The sequence below is a fragment of the Alosa sapidissima genome, chromosome 12 (genome assembly GCF_018492685.1).
Source record: "Alosa sapidissima isolate fAloSap1 chromosome 12, fAloSap1.pri, whole genome shotgun sequence".
In the NCBI taxonomy this organism is placed as follows: domain Eukaryota; kingdom Metazoa; phylum Chordata; class Actinopteri; order Clupeiformes; family Clupeidae; genus Alosa; species Alosa sapidissima.
The window spans coordinates 34399834-34408275 of NC_055968.1; positions in this window are offsets into that span (position 1 = coordinate 34399834).

The following is an 8442-nucleotide window of genomic DNA, read 5'->3' on the forward strand; positions in this document are numbered from 1 at the left end:
TAAACTGTAGAATACTTGATTTGGGCCATGAAGTTTCTTGGCGAGCTCCTCGGGCTCTTGTTTGTGGGTCAGACTCTGGCAGCATGCTCTGTGGTTCAGCTAGATAAATTACATCATAATCCACTTAGATGGGACTGCGCTTTTTCGTCTCCGCATGCAGAGCTTTGAGGAAAGTTTGGTCGCAGGAATCTGAAAACTTTTATTGCTGTAAAAAACCCCGGCTGGGTGGGTTTTCAGCAACATTAGAACTAGTGAATGGACTGAACGCGGAAAAATTATCCCTACAGAGAAGAGCGCCAGGGGACCTGGCACACACAGCGAACAATTACTATATAAAGATGGTTGTTATTGGACTTGATGTCCGTTTAACAACTATCATTACAGGCCACAGACAATGAGTTAGCGGAGTCGGAGGGACCGGAGTGGACATGAAGACTGCAGGCGTCTCTCGCCAGTCAAAGCAATCCCACTTCGCTGTAGTCATCGCCGTAAACTCTTTTTTACCTCCACAGCGAGCTTCCAGCAAACACACATGGTCACCCACAGATGGACATGCATCATAGCTGTTTGCCTCAGAATCATAATCGCATTTCAGTGTCATCCGGTCAATGCTGGCAGTGACCGAGACGAGTTCTGTTTAAAGCCTCTCACTAAACGCCTCAGGTCGCTCTCTGTGCTTCAGACAGAATGACCAAGCGAACTGATTGATCCGTTTTTCTCCCTAATTAGTCCACTGCTGTGTGTAAAAAATGACAAAGCGAGCTGATTGGTCAGTTTTTCTCCCTAATTAGTCCATTGCTGTGGGTAAGAAATGACGGCTGGCCCAGACGTGTAAAGACTCCGACTTCGCTCGGAAGTCAATTCAGTTTCTCTCTCAATTATAAGTATAAGTATAAGTATATATACTCTTTTGATCCCGTGAGGGAAATTTGGTCTCTGCATTTATCCCAATCCGTGAAACACACTCGACACACAGTGAACACACAGTGAGGTGAAGCACACACTAATCCCGGCGCAGTGAGCTGCCTGCAACAACAGCGGCGCTCGGGGAGCAGTGAGGGGTTGGGTGCCTTGCTCAAGGGCACTTCAGCCGTGCCTACTGGTCGGGGGTTTCGAACCGGCAACTCTCCGGTTATAAGTCCGAAGCGCTAACCAGTAGGCCACGGCTGCCCCTAAATTAGATAGATAGATAGATAGATAGATACTTTAGATCCCCAAGGGGAAATTCAAGGGTCTCAGTAGCATACAGACATCACACACGCACTTACAGCAGAAATGGTAAACATAAGTATAAGTATAAACATATAAACTCCACTGTAGAATAAAGACAGTAGAAGATAAGAGAACTAACAAAACTAAATACTAAATACTATATAAATTCAATTTAAAAAGTCCAATGTGCTTGAGGGTGATCAAGCATAAGACGCTTGTAGTGACAGGGCCAGGACTGGTAAGGTGCTAAAGGGAGTGAGTGTCATGGTGAAGGTGCAAAAAGTAGTCCAACCATAGTCCTTTAGTTATGTGTGCATGGCAAGGTGCTCAAGGGAGTGAGTGTCATGGTGAAGGTGCAAAAAGTAGTCCAACATTAGTCCAACAGTGCAAGAGTAAGGTCTAGAGACCAGCATAAATAATATGGACAAATAGGAGAGTAAAGTATAATGTAGACAAGGTAAAATAAAAAACTATGTCAGTGCAAGAACAGGTTGAGGTAATAGGGTTACAGGTAATAGGAATTACACGTATTTCACCTGAAAGCTCCCAGCATCTAAACAAAGCTGTTGCCTGTTCTGAGATACCGGGGAGAAGGGCTTTGGTGTGTGTGTGTGTGTGTGTGTGTGTGTGTGTGTGTGTGTGTGTGTGTGTGACTGTGTGTGACTGTGTGTGTGTTTGTGTGTGTGTGTGTGTGTGTGACTGTGTGTGTGTGTGTGTGTGTGTGTGTGTGTGTGTGTGTGTGTGTGTGTGTGTGTGTGAAGGGCTTTTGATGTGATTTGTCTTCCTGTGACTGACAGAAGGTGCTAAAGTGGAATGCCTGCACACACACACACAGTCACTTACACACACACATACAAACACACACACGCACACACACTGTCACACACACACACACACACACACACACACACACACACACACACACACACACACACACACACACACACCACCCATCCACTCCACACACACATTGTCACACACACACACACACACACACACACACACACACACACACACACACACACACACACACACACACACACACACACACACACACTGTCATTATTCTAATAGGGCACATAGGAAATGTGTTCATTGGGTCAGTGCAACGCTCTGGAGACTGCTCGACTTCTCTCTCTCCAAATGCCCCCCAGAGACAGAGAGCTACACAAGAAAAGGAAGGAAGGATGAGAGAAGGAAGGGAAGAAAGAAAGAAAGAAAGAAAGAAAGAAAGAAAGAAAGAAAGAAAAAAAGAAAGAATGAAAGAATGAAAGAATGAAAGAAAGAAAAGAAAGAAATAAATAAATAAAGGAAGAGAGAATGAAAGAAAGATAGAAGTAAAGAAAGATCTACACCAGGATATCGATTAGACAGAGTTGCAACATTCCAACCCTATAGTGCCACGTACACACACACACACACACACACTGTCATACACACACACACACACACACACACACACACTCACACCACCCATCCACTGCACACACACACACACACACACACACACACACACACACACACACACACACTCTCACACCACCCATCCACTGCACACACACACTGTCACTACCTGATTAATCACACTCCCTGCTAAAAGGCTCGGTGCTCTTTGATAACGCGTCGTGGTGGCTGTGGACATAAGTGGACCCTGGCGTGTCTCTCCCCATCTTCCTCAGTATCCATCTTACCGCGCACGGAGGACGACTGGTCATCCATCAATCCTCAATTAATCCCAGAATTCAATTTGGGCATGTGCGGCAGGTTGAATGAGGCTTTTTGTTGTCACGGTGACAGATTGAAATATTGTTATTCTGCGAGCTGGAGGATAATTGTGGCTAATTTGACAGGAGTGAGGAAGGATAAAACATGACCCCTACGTCCTCTGTCTCCAAGCCCCGACTGTGCCTCATGTTGGAGATATTCAGCTAAGAACGACTCTTTGAGGAAAGCTTTCTTCCCAAAGAGATTTTGTGTCTGAGCAGGGAAACTCTTTCAGTGTCTCTGAATGAACTGAGCATATATAATGAACTGAGCATATACCACATAGTGCTACGGCAGGGTTGATAGTTATTGGTTAGAACTATGGGACAGAGCGTAACGTTATCGGTGAAGTGGACACCAGGTCCAGTCTGGTCTTATACTGATCAGCCACTAGGATAACATATTTACTCCAGAGAGGGTCTAGAGCTTTCATTCACCCTGTCAAGATATGAACTGTGAACTATTGTATAAAACTATGAAGTATTGTATTAGAGATAGAAAGCAGGTATTTAGTAAAGGATCACTACTGCTATTCTCTTGGTAAGTCAAAGCAGGAGATGGCATGACTGATTTCTTGGTGTACTGTTTGAGAGTAGTGATTTAATGTCTTGAGGCTAATGCACGTGTTACAGTTGTAATAGAATATTCATGCAGTATAAATGATAACAAAAACACACTACCAACATGCGCAATGATGAAAACCAGAAGTCATCGACACAAAACACTTCTCAAGTGGCATGTGCCTCACTGTCCTGGTGTGCACGTATTCAATCACAACAGCAAGCTGGCCACTGAGTGGGAGAGATTTCAATTGAATTCCTTTGTTTTATGTGACACCTGATCCCAGCGCTTCCTCGCCTGCCTCTGTTCACTCCGGGAGATTAGGACGCCGAGCTCGGGGTGTTTTAGCGGAGCGAGCGAGGTGACCGCCGGGTGCCCTCGGCCTCTCCTAACTCCCCCCAATCTTATTAAGCTAATTAACTCAGCCCCCCCTCAAACCAACCCCCCCCCCCCCCCCACCTCCGTCCCTGACCCACTAATCAGGTTGGGCCTCGACGGCCCCGTAAGGTAGGCGAGGCGAGGCAAGACGAGGCGAGGCATGACGAGGCGAGGCGAGGCTCCACACGGCGCGGAGACAGGAGAGTGTCTGTTCCCGCTCACTGGGGCGAATACTCTATCTCCAAAATGAAAAGTGCCATTCGCCTGAGAGTTGGAGCGCCGAGAGATAAATAAATAAATAAATAATGTGACAAAGTGACACCTTGGGTCCTGCATATCATGGCAGATGTTGGGAAATGGGATGACTGGGGACAGCCAAGCTGTTCCTCTCTGACACGTTTCACATGGGCATCAGCGGCATGCGTCTCACCATGTGTGTGAGGGAAGGACGAGGGGACACAGAGTCGAGAGGAGACTGGAACTCAAACAGAACTCTGCTGCCAGACTTTGAACTAAAACCAAGAAGAGGGAGCACATCACCCCTGTGTTAGCTGAACTGCACTGGCTCCCTGTTCCCTATAGAATTGATTTTGAGGTTATGTTAATTACTTACAAAGCTCTGAATGGCATAGCACCTTCATATATCTCTGAGCTCTTAATATCTTGTCATCCACAAAGGACACTTAGATCTTCCAATGTTAATCTTTTAATTGTGCACAAAGTGCTCCACAAGCAAAGCGGAGAAGCTGCTTTTATCCATTATGCACCGAAGCTATAGAACACCCTGCCTCTGTACATCAAACAGGCAAATTCTGTAAACGTCTTCAAAAAGACCTGAAAACATACCTGAATACGAGAGCTTTTAGTTAACTCAACTCACTTATGAGAGCTTTTAGTTAACTCAACTCACTTACGAGAGCTTTTAGTTAACTCAACTCACTTACGAGAGCTTTTAGTTAACTCACTTAATCTGGTAGTGTATTTCTTCACATTATTTTACATCCTACTGCTGGTCTTCCTATTTTCACTGCATTAGTTGTATTGTATATGTTGTTGTAACTATCTCCTTACCATCTTGTGAATTCTCATTTTTACTTAATTCTAAATCTCTGTTGTTTTATTTATCGTTTTGTTTGTTTGTTTGATTGTATTATTATGATTATTTTTCTCTATTATTGTGTTAAATGCTCCAAATGTGAAGCACTTTGAACTGCTTCTGTGTATGAAAGGTGCTATACAAATTAAGCTTATTATTATTATCATTATTATTATTATTATTAAGTTGTCCTCAAACTTTATGTTTATTTTTCGAATCGAATTAAGATTATACTGTACATGACACAACACAATAGTTTGCAAGTCAAATATTTTCACATGAAGATACCAAATACCAAGTACGTATCTTACAACATTGGTACTTTTAAAGCACTTTTCTTACATGCCTGAAGAAAGACATCTTTTATCAGACACTTCCTGTTTCCCACAAAGCACCCTACTCCTTCATCGAACACATTCATTTCCTTTTCAAACAGCAAGAATGTCCTCTGAATGTACACAAGCCCAGAAAGACAAATGGCTGCCAATGTTTACAAAAGTCACGCTTCAGGTTGTCTCTGACCTAGTGCTTCCGCACGATTACAAGGTGACCTCATTAACACACAAAAACACACAGTCATACACACACACACACACACACACATACAGATACATACACAAACTCTCTCTCTCTCACACACACACACACACATACACACACACGCACACACACTCATTGACTCACTCACCCACACACTCACCCACACACACACACACACACACACACACACACACACACACACACACACACCGATCTGTTCACACTCTGTGGTAGTTACCCGTGTTCCCTCGTCCTGCTGGGACGGACCGTGCTATCCGGTCACTAGCTATTCCTCCTCACTGTTTTGAAAGGGGTGGGGGGGGGGGGGGGGGCATGGGGGGGCCAGAGGAAGGATGACGGGAAAAGTAGGGCCAATGGGTGACACTCACACACACTCACACACACTCACACACACACACACACACACACACACACACACACTCTCTCTCTTTGTCACACAAACAAACCCACACACACCCGCACTCACTCTCTCACACACACACACACACACACACACACACACACACACACAAACACACACACACAGAATGAGGGGAAAAGCAGGTCCAATGGGTGCGAAAGAGCAGCTGACAGAAGTGCCATTGTCAATAGGGTGTGAAATTCCTCCACAGACTCCCATCTGGCTAATAGCAGCAGACGCGTCAGTCTGTCTGACCACAGCGCAGTGTGTGTGTGTGTGTGTGTGTGTGTGTGAGTGTGTGTGTGTGTCACCCCCCCCTGCCCCTCTCTGCCCAGCAGCCACAGTTTATCTCTGGGTAGTGATGCCCGACGGCCCCCCTAATTCTCTTTGGAAAGCGTATCATCCCTAAGATGTGTGTGGCACAGCTCTGCCAAGGCTGTGTGTACCGCTAAGATGTGTGTGGCACAGCTCTGACACACATCTGACAAGATGTGTGTGGCACAGCTCTAAGATTACGGGCAGCCGTGGCCTACTTGTTAGCGCTTCGGACTTGTAACCGGAGGGTTGCCGGTTCGAAACCCCGACCAGTAGGCACGGCTGAAGTGCCCTTGAGCAAGGCACCTAACCCCTCACTGCTCCCCGAGCGCCGCTGTTGATGCAGGCAGCTCACTGCGCCGGGAGTAGTGTGTGCTTCACCTCACTGTGTGTTCACTGTGTGCTGTGTGTGTTTCACTAATTCACGGATTGGGATAAATGCAGAGACCAAATTTCCCTCACGGGATCAAAAGAGTATATATACTTATACTTATACTTATACTTATGTGCGTGGCACAGCTCTGCCAAGGCTGTGTGTACCGCTGAGTTAGATCTATCTAACTACCAGGGGGACTGCATGGCACACGGAGAGTTAGGGAGCCGTAGAGCTATTGTTGTAGCCGTAGAGCTGTTGTTATAGCCGTAGAGCTGTTGTTATAGCCGTAGAGCTAGCCGTAGAGCTGTTGTTATAGCCGTAGAGCTAGCCGTAGAGCTGTTGTTATCGCCATAGAGCTTTTGTTATCGCCGTGGAGCTAGCCGTAGAGCTGTTGTTATCGCCGTAGAGCTGTTGTTATAGCCATAGAGCTATTGTTATAGCCGTAGAGCTAGCCGTAGAGCTGTTGTTATCGCCATAGAGCTGTTGCTATAGCCGTGCCGTAGAGCTATAGTTATAGCCGTAGAGTTGTCGTTATAGCCGTAGAGCTATTGTTTGACGGTGAGGTCGACCTGCACGTGCTCCTGGAGTGAAAAGGGTCTCGAGAGGGGAGGGGGGAGAAGGCTTCGCTTTGCCCCCCCCCAGGCCAGGGGTTGTTCCCTCATCTCTCTAACCTTCCCCCATATTATTAAAGGAGAGCTGCTTAATTAGTTTGCATGGTGCAGCGTGGCAGGGAGGGGACAGTGCCTAGCCCGGAGCTGGGCATTTTCGTCTCATCTGCAGACGCAGGCTCACAGATCTGTTTGTTTCATCAAGTGTGAATTCAATTTGCAACTTTTTAAAATCTAAAACACGTTTGCCCCCCAGCCAAAAGGCGGAGACGCTGCACAGTAGTCGCTTGTCTTCAATAGAATGGAAGTGCGGATGAGATTGGTGACCTTGCTAGACGTGTTGGTGATGTTGACGAGGTGGGGAGCACTCACATGACCCCAGTGCCACCATCATGCAGACGCATCACACACACACACACACACACACACACACACACACACACACACACACACTCACATGACCGCAGTGCCACCATCATGCAGACGAATCACACACACACACACACACACACACACACTTACACACACACACACACACACACACACACACACAGAGTCCCCAGTGCCACCATCATCCAGACATCCGCTACAGAACACATTCCCATATGTCTACTGACTGAATTCTGAGTTGTTTAATTGCATTTAGTTGAAGTGGTTGAGTTTAATAACTGTAGTATTCTTCTACAGTTAGGAGCCCAATAAGGAGACTATAATGGCTTCATGTCAAATATGACCTCAATAACTGTAACCCACTGCAGAGGTTACTCTCCCACACACACACACACACAGGCACGCACGCACGCACACACACACACACACACACACATGCACACACACACACACACACACACACACACACACACACACATGTAACCCACTGCAGAAGTTACTCTACCTTTTTTGGTCAGCAATAACTAAGGAGCAGACCATAAAACTGTTTGGTATTTGGTGAAGTAATGCGTGGTCATTCATGATTAGACACAGTTTTCAAAACAATCTAGCATTTTCCATGAATTAATAATCAAAATCTAGAATGTAAATGTGCTCTCACAAAGTAATTGTGTTGGACTATGCTAATGTGTTGCAGCATACAATTAATTTGAAAACAATCATATTTGTATACCATGCATTAATGCATGTTATTAAGGCAAAAGGGATCACCCATTTTTAA